Here is a 17,799-nt window from a genome sequence, read left to right as displayed (position 1 = left end):
GTTGATTTGTCATATTTACACATTTTAAGTAGCCTATAAGATCATGCTTAAGGGTACTTCCATAGATAGCCTGTATAATGTTTCTTAATGTTATTATTTCATTTAACCTTTATTCAACCAGGTAAGCCGATTGAGAACAAATTCTCATTTGCAACGAGGCCAGGCCAAAACAAGGGCATAAAACGTGCGAGACAACATAGAGTTACACATTAAATACGCAAAATATAAACATACAAAATACAATAAAGAGTCTACAAAAAAATAGAGGTCAAATATAAATACCGATTGTAGTAGAGAATCCGCATACAGTTTGTGCAAATGGAAAAGTGCAAAAAAGCATTAAACAGATATTTAACAAACACGACAGAAGTGCAGGTAAGAATGTGCCACTATGCAAGGGAGCATAAGAGACAATAAAGTGAGCTCAAGGCTACTAATCTTATAAATAAATCTGGGTTAAATGGCTCACTGCACATTGATTTGACAGTACATTGGTTTGCTGATCTTTGGCTCATTAGATGGTCAGTTAGCACCATCTAGTGGACAGACAGTAGAACTCTATCATCTGACGTTTGCCTTCTGTGAAGACCTGTTACCATGTTGTGAGGCTACTTTCCCTTGCAGGTACTGTGGGAGTTGGAGAGAGGCGTCACTAGAGTGGTAGTCTCTAGTGGTGTGCGATACTGCAAAATTTAGTATTGATCCGATACCAAGTAAATACAGGGCCAGTATCGCCAATACTGATACAATATCAATATAATACCAATACGATACCAATACTTTTGAATAATTAAGGTGCATTTTCAGATTAAGACTGAAAAAAGGCAATCTTTTATACAGTTTAAGCTACAATCTTTATTTATTTATTTTTATTTAACTGTCAAAAACTGCTTACATATGGATTGTAGCACTCTATTGATTATAATAAACGTTTTGTTCTGTTGCAGCTCTGACTCTGATTTTATTTACAGGTGAAGAGAATCTAATGCAATGGTGTAATTCAAAACACTTTATAATATGCATAATTTGCATGGCTGTTAATGTTAAAACAAACAAATTAGCTGTAAAAATGTTCTACAACGACATATTGTATTGTGTAGTATTAACAGCGATGTGCTGGCAACTCGAGTTGCCAGGTAACTTCTGTAATTTAAATAGAATACAAGATCATGTTGTAAACAAGATTGAAATTAATTGTTGTTTTTCTGTTAACAAGTAATTGCTGTAATTCACACACAACACAAACCTGTAAAAGGTACCCTGTAATATACTGTCATTTTTTTTCTACAGTAATTAACAGCACTTTTACACAACGTTATATGTGGATGCATCATCAAATTGCTAAATCTGAATGAATTCGCATGACCTTGAAGTGGTTTTGTGATTTTTCCTTTAGATTATTAATGAGTTAAAGTGCCCATATTATGAAAATAAATCACTTTTTCTGGGATTTGGGGTGTCATTTTTTGTCTCTGATGCTTCCACATGTATACAAACTTGGAAAAAAACATCCATGCTATTTTGAGTGAGATACGGTTTCTGAATGTATCCTGCCTTCAGTCTCCGGGTGAGCTGGTCAAAATCGTCAGGGCCGTCTATGTCATTGACCAAAACATTTGATGTGTGCTAACCACTTTAGCTAATACCACATCAGCTAGCTGTTTCTCCAACTTCGGCTGCAGACGAGGGACATGTAAGTAGTTCTATACAATTTATTTAGTAGATTAGGGTGAACTCGTGTGTGTTGTAGCAGTGTTTTGCCATTGCGAACGAAGTGGCTAACCAATAGCAGCACTAGCTTCTAGCTAGTAGTCCTTAACAAGCTACTGCGCCTGTGCGACTCCCCACAAAGATGGGAACAGAAGTGAGAGGTCTCATTCTGTAGCTAAAAGAGAGAGCTCAACACACAGGGTGAAAAGAGGAGCTGCAGCAATGTGCAGGACAACAAAAAATATGGTGTTTTTTGAAAATTAAACCATGTAAACCTATTCTGATATAACCTCTAAATACAATTATGAACCTGAAGATGAGCATAATATGGGCGCTTTAAAACCCAGCACAGACTTTTCATATGGTTGTATAAATGTGTTGTGTTAACTGTATCTTACAGACCTTTTTACAAATTAGACAGTTTGCCGTTGTTTCATTTTGTGTGTGCGTGTGTTTGTGTGTGTGTGTGCGCGCTAGTAGTAGTTGTAGTTGTTGTTGTAAGCCATTAGGTGGCGGTAAAGCTCACCAAAAAGTTGTTTACAAACCGGCATAAAACTTCAAAAGAAGAAGAAGCGGAACCGGATGTTGGTGTTTGAGCAGCATTATATCCCCACGTTGAAACTTTACAGTCGCTTAGTTGTGTTGAGAAAGTGTGTTTGTAAGTTCCAGCAGCACTGATCCATCAGAGCCTCTATATGTCCGGATAATCCTGTCTGAACGGACTTTGCTGCTCATCTTATTCTGAATGTTTACCTCTCACTCATCTCCCGGGAGCTACGGAGCTGCTGAAGTTAGCTTAGCACGCTAGTAGCTTAGCAGCGCAGCGTGGCAACGGTGCAAACAAAGCGCCAGACGCAAAGAGAGTGTAGAAACAAAAGTTTCTGTGATAGTGTGAAAATGTCTAAAGTCCGGATGCTGAGAGCGTTGGTGAAGCAGCGACTAACCGCGGCTGCTGAAGAGATATTTGGGCTGTTTGAAACAACGATAGCAGAGTACGAGGAGGAACTCTGTCGTTCAAAAGAGGAGAACGAGAGACAACGGGAGCGAATGGACGCTGTTTTCATCCCTCAGCTTCGGTTACACAGAGCAGGTTTGTTACCTTTTACTCCTTCCTCTCTCACTGGTAGATGTTGTGCAACTGCGCACCCACTTTACTATTTTTAAAAAGTGCCAAAAGTGTCTTGACAACATTATGGAAAGGATTTCTAAGGAGGTCGACCTTTCTGTTAGAGCGTAAGATCCCTTTTAGTTTAACATGAAACAGCCCCGAAATCACCAAACTCCACCAGACTCCATGTAAATAATCAGGACTTTATCATCGTGAAACACACTTCATTCAAAGTTGAGAAACACAAAATAAAACTACGAAAAGCCGTCTTGGGTTGTTTTTCCACTTTTCCAACAATCAGCACTCTGGTTTGGTTGAAATGAATGCATAATTTAACAATTTACACGTGAAAATATGTCGGCTCTGTACACGCTGAAAGTATTGGTTATTTACATGGAGTCTGGTGTGTTTAGCGACAGCGATCTAGGAGCACATTTTAACATGTTTTCATAAAACATTCATTTCATGATTGAAATTTTCTAACAGTTCATAAAAAATTACTGACAATCTTTATAATTATACATTACACCTTTTTGATAGGCAAAATATATCCACGGAGTGTGAACAAATTATTTCTCTTTTCAGACAGGCATGTTCTGTTACATCATATATTCCTTGTACAAGCTTATACACTTGAATCATATCTCTTCTGTATCTCCTAAATATGAGATATGATATTAAGATGATAGCCGTATCTCCCCAGATACTAACGTTACTGCAACTTGAGCCTAATTTGTCTTGAAAGGGTCTCTTCGAGGCATTCAGACATCAGCGCGGCTTTTACTGTAATAGGTCTATGCTAAATCCTAGTTTATATAGAAAAAGTGTAGCGTTAGCTAGCATGTTAGTAATGTTGCCTAACGTTAGCCAGTTTGACAAGTTCAGTCTATAGTTTCAATTTCAGCTTTTCGTTAAGCCTACCTATCACTATTATGACTACAAACAGGAAAAAAGGCAAGGGGAGGCGTTTCGATTAAATCAATGCCATGATTGTTGTTTTCTAGCATTTTAAAGCAGATTAATCCAATCTTATTAGTAGGACTGGCATATTTTACGTATCTCCGTCATTAATGCAAACACTTAAGTTCAGTCTAAAATGTTGGCGAGTCGACTGCGCACAGATGTTGTATGGGCGACCCAATGGAGTGTTGCCTCGTATTATTATAACCCCTTTGCTGTTATCATTACTGAACTGTTTGTAACGTCTTCAGTCTTGTTTTTAACGGAGCAGAGACACATTGTATACTACATCCGGATTTCAAAATAAAACATCCGGATTTCAAAATAAAACATTGATTGAACATTTGATTTCTTTAGTGGTTTTGAGCGATATGTCGAAGCGGACGCCATTTTGGGACAGACATGTTGCGCCTTCTATTGTATGTGTGTCTATCCAGGCAGTTGGTTTATCCACAATTAAAATCATAATTTCTCTCTGAATTTCCAACTGATTTTCAAGCGCTTTGCTTTGCTACAAATGCCGGATGTATGTAATGTATTTATGATACAGGATACTTGATTAAATCAAAAAGAGGGTTTTCATACTGAAATACCTCAACTTGTGTAGATAGAAATCATGTGCTTCTTTTGGATGTTCATGAGAAACTAAGCAACATGAAATGTTTTACAATATTTTACTGTTACGAAAGTGTTGAATGTAATATCACAAGAGGTAACATAAATTCTTCTTTTAAGCTAACATAAAGTCAAGGGACTGTCCTGATACTTACTTCAGCTAATACTAGCTTGTGACAGGTACAGTAGTTTTATTTTTATTTAAAGATGCAATATGTAATACTGACAGCTAGTGTTTAAAATAGTTACTGCAGTACAAATTCAAAATACTGGTGAGAGTTGTCTCCCCGGCACCCTCCTCCCCAGACTTGAAGTTCACGGAGGTTGCCAGGCTGAGACCGCAGCATCCACAACGTTACTAGATGCTTGTCTCACATAGGACGTTACTTCACAGCACAGCGGAGTAGCTAACGTGGCTATATTGACAGTCATAAAAGCCTGTGGTCATGTGGAGTTCTGGCTTTGGCTTAGAATTACGGTAGGAACCGCTAAAAACGCCACAACCTCGCCGTCCTCTCCACCCGACGAATAGACACACTTCCTCGGCTTAGATTTACGCCAAGAACCGCTAAAAATAACACTAACGTTAGCTACTTTGCCGTCCTCGCCACCCGACTGAACACACTTTATTGGCTTAGAATTACGGCAACAATCGCTAAACGCACCGCAAACTCACGGTCCTCTCTTCCCAATTTACAGCCCCCTTTTTCTTGGCTTAAAATAACTCACCGTTGTCAGCTATGGCCGCTGAACAGGCTACACGTTGAAAACCACCCGCTTGCCTGGTCCTCCGGTAACGTTAGCAGTTAGGCGGTGTTAGCCAGGACCAGTCGGCATCACTTCACTGCCTGTGTCTCAATTGTTTTTGAGAGTAACCTCCTTGGGTACTCTGTCAGGGATCTTCAACAGGGAGTTCGGGACCCCTAGAGGGTCCTCGGAGTCAATGCAGGGGGGGGGGGGGCTCCAAATAATTGTAAATTTTTTTAAAGTTCTTTTCAAAAATTACAAATGAATCCAACATATTAATAGCAAATATAAATCCCCGCTGCTTACTGGCCTATAGGTAAGGTAGTCACTAAGGCCATCCACAGATACAGTTGATAAGGATTCACTCTGCCATGTGTATGTGTAACATTAAAATATGATTTATAAAATAATGTCAGCAATTATTAGGCTGTTTTACTGTAATAGCTTAGTATTCTATGCAAAAAAAGGTATATATAAAGGCTTTAGGCCACCCTACACGTTATTGTAGGCTCAGTTTAATATGCAACTTAATTTTAAACAATATACTGTATGTGGTAGAGGGTCACTGCTCTGTCTCTCTTTCAGTTAAGGGGTCATTGGCTTAAAAAACATTGAAGACCCCTGCTCTATGTAATTCAATGTGAGTATACGGATGTTGAAATGACATAAAATGCCTTAAGCTAATGCTTAGCTACCTGTTCAGGAGGAAATTAGCCAACTCTGCGTCCTTTTGGGCTCTAAGTTGTTACCATCTTTCAAATACATCTCCAATATTTACCCGGGGTTTGTTAGGTCTATGGTCACGCAACTGGTAGAAACATGTCATTTTTTTCTGGTCGGTAGTCTATCTCCCCCGTTCGTTTTTTTGTTGCTTTCATGGCTATAGTAACGTTACAGCTTACATCACAGTTTACAGGTATATCTGGTAACCCGGCCTGGCTGTCAAACTGGGCAGTTGATAACAACACACAGGCCAAAACACAAACAGACATTCCTTCACTTAACGCAAATTTCAAAATAATAACAAAAAATAAATTTCAAAATACTGGCATTAGCATTGTTGTCAGAAAAGATAGTATTTCAACTTATAGTGTTTCCTTAATATCTGATGACGCATTGGGGTCATTTTTAGATTAATTACAGTAAATGTATTACATATTGGACCTTTTTTTAAGTATTTAATTGTTAATATATTAGTGAGTGATAGGTGAAATAATTAAGCCTGTATGTACTTAAATGTATTTTTATATTTCGTATATGCATCTCCATCATCATTTCCAGAGAGTCCCATCTCTCAGTGAGATGCTAAAAATTATATTTGTGTGTTACTGAAGCGGCTTTATACTGTAACTGTCTACACAAGATAATGACTATTGGTTTGAAAAGCCACATTTTTAATTTAACCAAGTATCCTGTATCAGACATACATGTCTGGCATTTGCAGCAAAGCAAACCGCTTGAAAATCGTTTGGAAAATTCAGCGATAAATGATGATTTTAACTTCCGGCCTCGATAAACACATGTATTAGGAGGCGCTGCATTTCTGTCCAAAAATGGCAGACCGCAGCGGTCGATGCCGTATATCACAAATGAAACATTCTTTGTGTGTTAAATAACCAAACTCTCAAATGATTTTGTGGAGACGGATGCTTTTTTTCCCCCTCCTCTGCTTTAAATTCATTGCAGCAGTAAACAAGAAAGTAGCTACTCTAGTATCAATTTATGACCATTATAAAACAGCAGCGGTACGCTCTAATGTTGGATTTTACAGGCAGCTTGTTCCAACTGCATCTCTGATACCGTTCTGCAAAAGTTAACTCGGAGTCAACTTTGGAGAAGGGGGTGGATCTTTGATGCTATTTTTTAGGTCAAAGCCAGACTCTGTCGTGCTGGTTGCTGATCTGATATCACTAGACAACCTTTCACCTTTACGAGAAATATCACGCATATTAACAACTCTACTTCCCATCCATGGGTACATTGCAAACGGAAGCTGCTAACCGCTAACTAGTTTATTGACTAAATGTACAACAAATAAAGGCTGAAAAATCAGGGGCTCAGGTTGGTAGCCTACAGCTTACTCACTGAATCCATTGCAACAATATACCTTCTGTTTACATCCCCAAACTTAAAGCATGACTATCCCCAAACAGAAGTACGCACAATCAAACTTTAACATCTTATCCAAGGCCTGACATTAAAGATGAGCACTAAATCAAAGCAGCTTAGTCACAACCACTAACGCTCAACGGTAACGTTACAGTAGTTACGTTTTTTACACTTTAAACATAACAAATACACAACAAACAAACCATACTTACAGGTTGCGATCTGGAGGAAGCTCCAGGTTGGCCAAACAAAGTGGGAACAGATCCGTCTTTCAGTAACAAAGAATGCAACACCCGTTCTTGAACTGTGCCCAATCCACAAATCTATCCTTGTTAAAATGCTGAAAAGACAAAAGAAATGTGGGGTTATAATTATCCGTTATAGTGCCATGAATACATTTTAGCCACTTAGTCTTCTTTTGGAAATCCAATCAATGCTGTTACGCTTCTCTGTATCGTTCCAATTAGTAAACTACCCTTTTCGTACCAAAGCACACAACACCTCCACTGCGATATGTTTGTTGACTTAAACAACGATTCACCTAAATAAATTGTTTATATGGAACATCCGACGGCGACTACATCATATCGGTTTCAAGCAAAATAGACCAAAAGCAAAAAAAATGCACATTATGTTCTTCTTTACAAATGAAATAAATGTGATGTGCATTCTTCTCAGAAAACAAGTCACTTTTAGAAAAGTCTCATGGTATATTGTTCTGGAAGTGTGTTATTCAACTTTTGTTTTTGTTAAAGATGGAAAAGAAACTTGCAAAACCTAATACTATCGAATCACAATACTTATTAGGGCTGCACAATATATTGTTTTTGCAATATCAACTAGCGCAATCTACATATCGCAAAAGGCTGCAACATATCGCCATAGACGCAAGTTTTTTGTGTTGGTTGAAAGAAAAAAAAAGATCAGTAAAAAAACAAATTAAATGTAACTTTTTTTTATAAGTAGTGCCTTTTATGTTCAATTCAGACTTCAATTTGTTCAATAAAAGAATGTTAGAAATTATTTCTCTATTTGTTTTAAATTCAACAAGCAATTTGTTGTATTTTAGAAGAATACTGAAAGCAGAACTCAGTACACTTTTTCTATCTGTTTATGTATCGCAAGTGATATCGTTATCGTGATATTCAATGTTATCGCATATGGCATATTTTCCTCATATCGGGCAGCCCTATTACTTATAGAATCGAAATAAATGAAAATCGCAACACAAATGCATATATACACGTGTGAATTCAATCAGGACAAAAGTATATCGTCCCAGCCCTAATGCCGACGGTCTACACATTTAGCAAACAATTAGTTGTCTTCGTTGATCCCTTTCCATCAGTTACTATTTGGTAAGTTTTCTACTCCAGTCGCACACACTGCCTCAAAGTTATTTTAGTTCAAATAACGTTATGTAACGCTAGCAACCAGCTGTTGTCATTGCTACAATGCAAACGTTACTACAATGCTACTACTGAAACAAAAAACTCACCAGGAATACCAACTGTCTGGGCAACCCACACAAGCTAGCTGTTGCCACAGTCATGCAGAGACATATCATGAAGTAGGCTATAGAAAACCACAATTTTAAATCTAGCATCTGTGTGTACACAAGAGAATATATTGGCGGCACGTTCGCGAGTCTGCCCTCTCAACATTGGGGCATTTTAGCCACCGTCAGCGGAGGGAATTAATTGAATCGCTCTGCCGTTATTTCAGCTGCAAGTAGAAACTCAGCATTGCATACCTAGACAGCATGAAGTCAGTTTTCCTTAATCTGTGTTTCAGTGCTTCCTGGAGACGTACAGCGGGTGTTGGTGGTTAAAGAAGAGGTTCCCCCTGAGCAGCAGGAGTGGAGCTCCAGTCTGGACCAGGAGGACACAAAGTCCCCCCCACACATTAAAGAGGAACAGGAGGACCTGTGGAGCACACAGGAGGGAGAGCAGCTTCAAGGGCTGGAGGAGGTTGATCTCAAGTTCCTGTTCACTTCTGTCCCTGTGAAGAGTGAAGAAGATGATGGAGAGGAAGCCTACAGCTTACAGCTCATCAAAGACAAACTCCACAAACTCTTTCACAACCGGCTGCTCATGACCAGGCTTTGCACTCTGAACCTGAGACTGATAACAGTGGAGATTGGGACGAGACCAAGGAACGTCAGCCAGGTTTAAACCCTCTGCAGAATGGTGACGTTGCTGTCAGGGATTCCAGATGCAGTGCTGCTAAGAAAAAATTTAGCTGCTCTGAGTGTGGGAAAAGATTTAGGAAAAAGAGACATCTGGAGGATCACATTAGAATCCACACAGGAGAGAAACCATTCAGTTGCTCAGTCTGTAAGAGTTCTTTCAAACAGAGTGGAGGTTTACATGCACACATGAGAATCCACACAGGAGAGAAAACAATCAGTTGCTCAGTCTGTAAGAAATATTTTACACGGAGGGATAGTTTGAAGACTCACATGAGAATCCACACGGGAGAAAAACCGTACAATTGTTCACTTTGTGATAAAGGATTTATAAGCAGGTCAACTCTAAAGAAACACACAATAACACATGCAGCAGAAACGCCATTCAGTTGCTCAGTCTGTAAGAAAGGTTTTGCATGGAGTGGACTTTTAGAGCGACACATGAGGATCCATACAGAAGACCCCCCTTTAAACTGCTCCGACTGTGGTAAAGGATTTTTCTTCATGTCAAATTTGAAGAATCACATGAGGACTCATACAGGAGAAAAACCTTTTAGTTGTTCAGTCTGTAAGAAATGTTTCACACAGAATGGAAGTCTGACGACACACATGAGAACCCACACAGGAGAAAAACCGTACCACTGTTCACTTTGTGATAAAAGATTTATGAAGAAGTCAAATCTGACGGAACACATGCGGAGTCATACAGGAGAAAAACATTTCAGATGTTCAGTCTGTGAAAAGTTTTATTCAAATAACAGATATTTACGCAAGCACATGAGAATTCACACAGGAGAGAAACCTTACACCTGCTCAGAGTGCGATAGAGGATTCTCTTACAGGGAAGCCCTAATTCGTCACATGAGAATCCACACAGAGGAAACCCCTGCAGCTAAAGGAGAGGACTGTGGTGGACCAGAACCAGCCAGGAACTCAGATCCAGATGGACTTAAACGACCAGATACTGAGGACGAGACTGGAGACTCCATGTCCGTGGAAAACCACGAGTAGCAGGGGTGAGCGATATATATCGTCTACGATAATATCGTGATTGTTGTGTTAACGATGTGCAAATTGATAGTATTGACTTTTTAAATTACTTCGAAAAAACACTTCAAAACATGCATTAAAACTCTACACAATCACTAATGTGTAGAGTGGTAGGAGGGGCGACAAAGATGGCGGCGCGTGATTGTGCAGCGGCTCCTAGCTCTCCTGTCGGTTTATAGGTTTATGTTTTTTGTAATGTTCCCATATCGAGGTCTTAATAACAAGTGCAGCCACGCTGAACTAATCACTACAGGACTACGATACAACACAGCTGTTACGAGAGCCTCCCAGGCAGCTCATAACATCCCGGAAGACATAGCCAGACCGGGCGCTCCGTGGATTGTCGTTGGCAGCGGCAGGCGGCGATGGGAGAGAGGGCAGAAGCGAGGACGCCGGTCGGGCCTGCTAGCCCGGCTAAGGAAACTACCACGCAGACCTCCACTGGCAAGCCTCCTCCTCATCACTGCAGATCCATCGCACACAAAATGGATGAGCTGGAACTCAGCATAGCAACGAACAACTGGCTGAACCCCTTCATCCTGGACGCTGCTGTGCAGATAGCAGGCCGAGCTAGCTACCAGCAGTATCGCGACAAGAACTCCGGCAAGACCAGAGGGGGAGGACTGTGCATTTTTGTGCATAATGAATGGAGTACCAACAGCAGGATCGTTGCCCAGCACTGCTCACCTGACCTGGAAGCGCTGTCGGTAATATGCAGACCATTTTATTTACCAAGAGAGCACACTGTAGTGACTGTTACTGCCGTCTACATAGCCCCCAATGCTAACGTTGGCACAAGTTTGGCTCACCTGCTAACCATATTGTAGCAAGGGACTTTAACAAGGCAGCCTTAAAGTCTGTACTCCTCAGCTTTTTCCAGTATGTAGATTGTGCTACTAGAGGGAAGAACACACTAGACCATGTATACTCTTAACATCAAGAAAGCATACAGAACTGTGCCTCTCCCTCACCTGGGCCAGTCAGATCACATCCAACTACTCCTGATCCCAGCATACATCCCGGTCAGAAGGACTATACAGCCAAGTAGGACTATCAAAACCTGGCCTACTACCCTATCCCAGCTCCAGGACTGCTTCCAATAAGGACATGGTTGTGTGCAATATGTTACAGAACTGAGCCCTTTGTTTATTATTATGATTTCATCTTGCTTGTATGCTGCACAATTTACACTAGTTCTAGTATTTTATGTCTTTGAATTGTTTTTACTTGAATACTTACATTTTAAAGAAAATAAATAAGAACTGTTTTCATTCAACATTGTGCCCATAATCATCAGTGATTAAGTAACTCAGACTTTTAAAGACATTTCTAAAAGATATCGTCTACTTATTGTTATCGGCAAAATTGGCAAAAATAGAGATAGATATTATTTTTTGTCCATATCTCCCACCCCTAGTTTGCTCAGTGTTGGAGTCTGCTAATCACTTCGCCCAAGTAGCAGTGCTGCAGTGGTATTACGTGAACCAATTTACTGAAAAGCTTTAACACTAATCTTAACTGTATAACTTCTGTTAATGTACACGTATTGATTTGATTTAATGTCATCAAGGCCTATACTGTTGTAATGTTTGTTAGTCAAGTAATGTTTGCTACAGGGATGCAAACTGCGCTTCCCGCTTTTTTCACGTCAGTTTGGGTGACTTGTGTGAATCGTGCAGATCCGAAGAGATTTTTTTTTTTTGGGGGGGGGGGGGTCTGAGAGGGTTTGAGAGGGTTTGATTATAATTTCACCAACAGTAATTCTGGAAATACCACCAGTTAAAGTAGGTCGTTCAAAACCTTTTTTTAGTAAACTCTGTATACACAAACAATGTTCTCAATGCTGGAGTTCATGTGTAGAGCCACTGGTGATACATGGAGCAAAGTTTCATGTTGTGTCGAGCCTTCTTAATGTTTTAAAAATAGTGATTTTGATGCTATCATTCATAGTAGTGCCCCTAGCACTCCCATTCAAAAGACCATTTGACCGAAAAACGAGAATATGGTAAATCTTAAAAGTGGCGCTTCCGTCCTAATTATGCTTTTAAACGAAAGTTTGACTCGGGTACATTCACAAAAACACCATAGGTTGCATTTTGGCAAGAGTTACGTTTTAATGCTAGATTAGGGCTGTGATTCGGAGAGAGGCTTTTTTTTTTTTTTTTCTCTCTCTGTCTCTCTCTCTCTCTGTCTCTCTCTGTAATGTGTCGGTAGTTCCGGCTTTTTCACTGATGCCACCGAGAAGCATTTAAACGAAAGTGAGTGACAAACCGTCTTTTTCAAATGGTGCATGCCCATGGATTTACAATGGTTAACGTCTAGAAATATTGCCCTAGACTTTGCTTGCTGTTGGCTAGCTAGCATTGCGTCAAGCATTACTTCTCATAACGTTTTTTATCCATATCCTTCATAACCCACAAACATTCTACATTTTATGGCAACCCCAGAGTGGGCGAGAAATATGGCAGCATATAAACAAGACATTCTGGAAATTTGCACTACGTTATGATACAGTTTTGCTAAAATATTCAACTCTGTATTCATTTGCAGAATGAGGGAAATTGAGGAAGGTGAGGCACTTCTTGTGCTACAGATGGATAGAGGCTGTAAAAACAGTTGTAATTGGTCTTGGCTAAAACTTGACTACAATCAAGGTCCATGCACACGTTCATACTGTGACTTTTTTAAGAAAATTAAAAAAAAAAGAGTTGTTAAATGCATTCTCTGCATAAAGGAAATTACAGTAGCAGAGGGGTGCATGCCCTGTTTGCACTCTGTCAGACATCCATACACTGTGTATGTATGTACAGTATGTGTGTATAACACATGGTTCAATAAGAGTTTATGTTTCGGAATAAAAAATGAAATTGAATATTCCAAATTAGTGTCTGTGTATTTTGATTTTCAGAATTTCATTTTACTCTATGTGCCTAGAGGGTTGGGCTGGGGATGGCAGGGGTTCGTGGCAATGTAAGTATCTGGATATTTGGGGGGCGAGGGCTTCAATTACCTCAATTTCTTTGACCATACATGCGATTGCATCCTTATTGTTAATGAAGTTATTAACTAGCCCCACTGTTAAGTTGATATGAGTTTAGGACTCACACTAGCACACAGTCTTGCATGCAACTAACCTCCCCACAGATTGACTTTAAACATCCAGACATACATAAGTTAATAGTGAGCAAACCTGCCGGACACTCTTTGATTTGACTCTGACAAGTTTCCCTCCAAATGTCCTCCGTCCAACCCATGTGGCCTTGAAACAAGAACAGCCATCTTTGATTCGGCCACCTTGTTTTAAACTCAGCTCTCCATGCGGTCATCTTGACGCTATCTCTACACACAGTTTTCCCACGCGTGAAAGGCACCCTGAACCAAAACAGCTACCACAGCATTTTGCAGCACCATGCAGTACCCTCTGGTATGCGCCTAGTTGGTCAGGGGTTCATCCTACAGCAAGATAATGACCCAGAACATAAGTCCAAGCTATGCCAGAACTACCTTAGGAAAAAAGAACAAGATGGTAAGCTTAAAACCATGGATTGGCCAGCACAGTCACCAGACTTAAACCCCACTGAGCTGGTTTGGGATGAACTGGACAGAAAAGTGAAAGCAAAGCAACCTACAAGTGCCACACATTTATGGGAACTTCTGCAACAGAGTTGGGAAGAACTTTCTGAAGAATATTTGATTTCCATTGTAGAAAGAATGCGCACAAGTGTGTTTATGGAGTTATATTCCTATCTTTAATCAAGAGCCATTCTTTCAATTTGAGAGCATTTCTCACTGCATATTACGTTCAGATTTTGTAATAATTTCCCTCAAAACCTTGCTCTCACACTCAAATAGTCACTGCTTTCGGCTTGGATTTGCTCTGCTTGTGCTCAAAGTTTGTGCTGTTGGATTTGCTCTGCTTGGCACTCAAACTTTCTGCTTGGACTCAGATATGTTGTTGTTTGGACAGATTTCCTGCTCTCAGCTTTGAACCTTCTCCTCGCACTCAGGCTGATTCTGCTCACTTGCAAAGTTTCTGCTCTCGGATTTCTCCTGCCCGCGCTTTGGATTTTTTGTGTGTTATAACCCTATCAAAAGTCAACAACCAATAGAATGCCAGCTGTAGTGTTGACCAATGAAATGATCCCAACCCTGTTGAGGGTGCGTTCACTTTACTTTAGAACGTCTGTTGAGGGCGGCTGCTCTGTAACCTGACTGTAACCAAGGTTATATATCCCGCGCCCGTTTATAGCTTTATTATAAGTATATGTCAACAATGTGAACAGAATGGTCGACGCACTTTCACCTGCACCCGTCAGGAAACGGGAGAAAGCTTTGAAGTGGGACGTATGAAGTTATGTCCACAACTACCAGGGTGAGTAACATAACTTAAGCGCACCTAGCTAGCTAGCTAGCATATGTGCCTAGCTTGATGTCCAGAAACAAATAGAGGTGGTTTAATGTACCTAAACAATGATCAATGATTACCAAATTTCTCTCTCATATTGCTCCTCATAACCACTGAAAACTGTCAAAAAATCTAACCCAAAGTCCAATTATTATGGACGTATGTTGACTGATAACTGATTGATATCTGATTGATCATTGTTTAGGTACATTAAGTTACCACGTTCAGCTTTTCACGTTAAGCGTTAGAATGTCCCGGCTGCTGTTGAGGGAAACTGTAGTCTATAACTTCCTGAGCGACTGATCGTCCATTTTTGCCCCCTTTACAAAATAAATATGGCTATGAAATGGAACATGAAATACATAAATGAGGCAATACATATATAGGCATTAGTCATTATAGTTCAATAGCCTAAATACATATGTTTTACTTATATTTATTTTCCGGGGACTTTTATTTATTCCGTCTATTTATATGCAGCGTTATATTCAAAGGAAGTTTAGTTATCTCACAGGCTCAGACTAAAAGCAGCAGCAAGCCTGCCTGACATCAGTGCATAGCATATCACTGCAAAGTAAATAAAATATGAAGAAATCACGGGCCGGTAGATTCCCAGGTCAGCTAGAGCGGATAACGCAGCTCTGCAGACGGACCAGAGTCAGTCGGCCCGGGAGCGAACCCGGGGGACCAAGCTCACAGGGCTGGTAGCTAGCTGCTAGCTAGCTGCAGCAGCTAATATTAGAATATTAGACCCAGCACCGGAGGTCTGATCCCCATGATTTAAAAACGAAAATCAAATAACCATTTGATTTTTAATACCTGTTTATGAAATGAAAATCAAATGAACGAAAAAGTACACGGACCCAGTCTGTTAAGTACAATTTCACCACTAATAAAACAGATCTAGAGATGATATGCTTTATTTGCAACTTAAATGTAATTTTTTAATTAATACAAAGCAAACTGAGCAGAAAGAACAAGTATTTTGTTGGTTTTTTTTCTCTTCTTCCAGGTGTGACTGAAGTACCCGTTGAGCTGCATCACAGCTGCACTATGTGCATGGACCTGTGCCAGTCAGCACATCACTCACCTGTGTGCAGAGGACAGGCAGCAGTAGCACAAACCAAGAAGGTTGGCAAGTCTGATAATAATGCAATTGTAAAAATAATAATAATATAATAGTAAAATCATGTTACATACACTTATGTTTCTTGCTTAAATTCACAGGGTGCACAACCAGGCCTCGGAGAGAAAATTACTGATGTCCACAAAACCAAATCAGAGAAGGTAAGGTAAGATAGTAATGATGTTAAAGCAAGCTATGTACACCTAATATATTACGTGTTGATGTCTATGAATCTGTCTTTAATAGGAGCATACTATACAAAGACAACAGTGGAGAGTTCCTGGATCGGTCTGTCCTCAAAGTGCCAGAGATCTACAAGGACTTCACCCTTTTCTGCACCATCAGCGATAATCAAAGTGATAAAAGAGAGAACAAATGATTGTTTTCTCTGTTGACATGAATAGGTGCCTGTAATGTCTGTCCATATATTCAATCAATTCAATAAATGTTGATAAGTATCACTGCTATTTCTTAAATCATTGTAGTTTTTCAGAGCAATAAGATACAGATTATTAAAACCATGTTCACATTTGCAACAAATTAAAACCCTGATCAAGGCAAATTGTTTTTTCATGTTCCATAACATTTATAAAAAAAAAACAGTACAATTAAATTTACCAGAGCTGACACTTGGTAAATAGCTTTAATTTACCTTGTCAAAACAATGAGTAATTCATAACAAATTGCACAATATTTGACACAAAACCTTAAAAGTGTATGGTTCATACTACGGTGAAGCAGTACAATGTGCCTATAGGATTTACTGTAGCAGGAACATTGATATTGGCAAACAGATGACCCAGGTTCAGGTGAGTTTGTGAGCAGGGTTATGAATAAAGATAAGATAGGCCTAGTGTTCACAAGAGGGATGATTCAGGTATGGCAACACAAATTAAGAATAATTCAATTACATAGGAGGTATGTACAACTAGTAGAAGATAAATTAACTATACAAGAGCAATTAAGGTAAAGTTTTTGAGGTGGCAAGCTAAAGTATAGTCAATAGCATGGAGTCAAGTCAACAGTGTACACCAGAATAATATATACTGGGATTAAGTAATGATACTTACTGTTGTCTGTACTAATATAACACAAAAAAATAATAGTGTTTGATGCAGTATGGAGAACAACCAAGTCCCATATGAACCCAAGAGACTTTAAGTGCAGCTGTTGATGATGTTCACTACAAACAAAACTTGCAGATGGTTGTAGTCTGTAGCCAGTCATACAGTAGGTAGATCTGGAGCAGATGGTTGTAGTCTGTAGCCAGCCATACAGCAGGTAGATCTGGAGCAGATGGTTGTAGTCTGTAGCCAGCCATACAGCAGGTAGATCTGGAGCAGATGGTTGTAGTCTGTAGCCAGCCATACAGCAGGTAGATCTGGAGCAGATGGTTGTAGTCTGTAGCCAGCCGTACAGTAGGTAGATCTGGAGCAGATGGTTGTAGTCTGTAGCCAGCCATACAGCAGGTAGATCTGGAGCAGATGGTTGTAGTCTGTAGCCAGCCGTACAGTAGGTAGATCTGGAGCAGATGGTTGTAGTCTGTAACCAGTCATACAGCAGGTAGATCTGGAGCAGATGGTTGTAGTCTGTAGCCAGCCCGTACAGTAGGTAGATCTGGAGTAGCAGGGTGAATTCTAGCTATCATGGGTTGGTGATATGACACACAGATCAACAGGGGTCAAACCCCAGCCCCAAACCCCCCTGGATGAAAAGAAAGTAAAACAAAATACTTGTTTTTTCAGTTCAGTTTGCTTTGTATCAATTAAACAAATAACTGC

At 39.8% G+C, this 17,799-nt stretch overlaps 1 gene segment (V, D, J or C); it reads right to left on the bottom strand.

Moving 5' to 3' along the window:
• LOC120572047 overlaps nucleotides 1-17,799 on the bottom strand; it is a 217,143-nt gene that overhangs the window by 162,073 nt on the left and 37,271 nt on the right.

The sequence above is a fragment of the Perca fluviatilis genome, chromosome 13 (genome assembly GCF_010015445.1).
Source record: "Perca fluviatilis chromosome 13, GENO_Pfluv_1.0, whole genome shotgun sequence".
NCBI lineage: Eukaryota > Metazoa > Chordata > Actinopteri > Perciformes > Percidae > Perca > Perca fluviatilis.
Note: the sequence above shows the minus strand (reverse complement) of the source record. Positions and strands in the feature narration are given on the sequence as shown.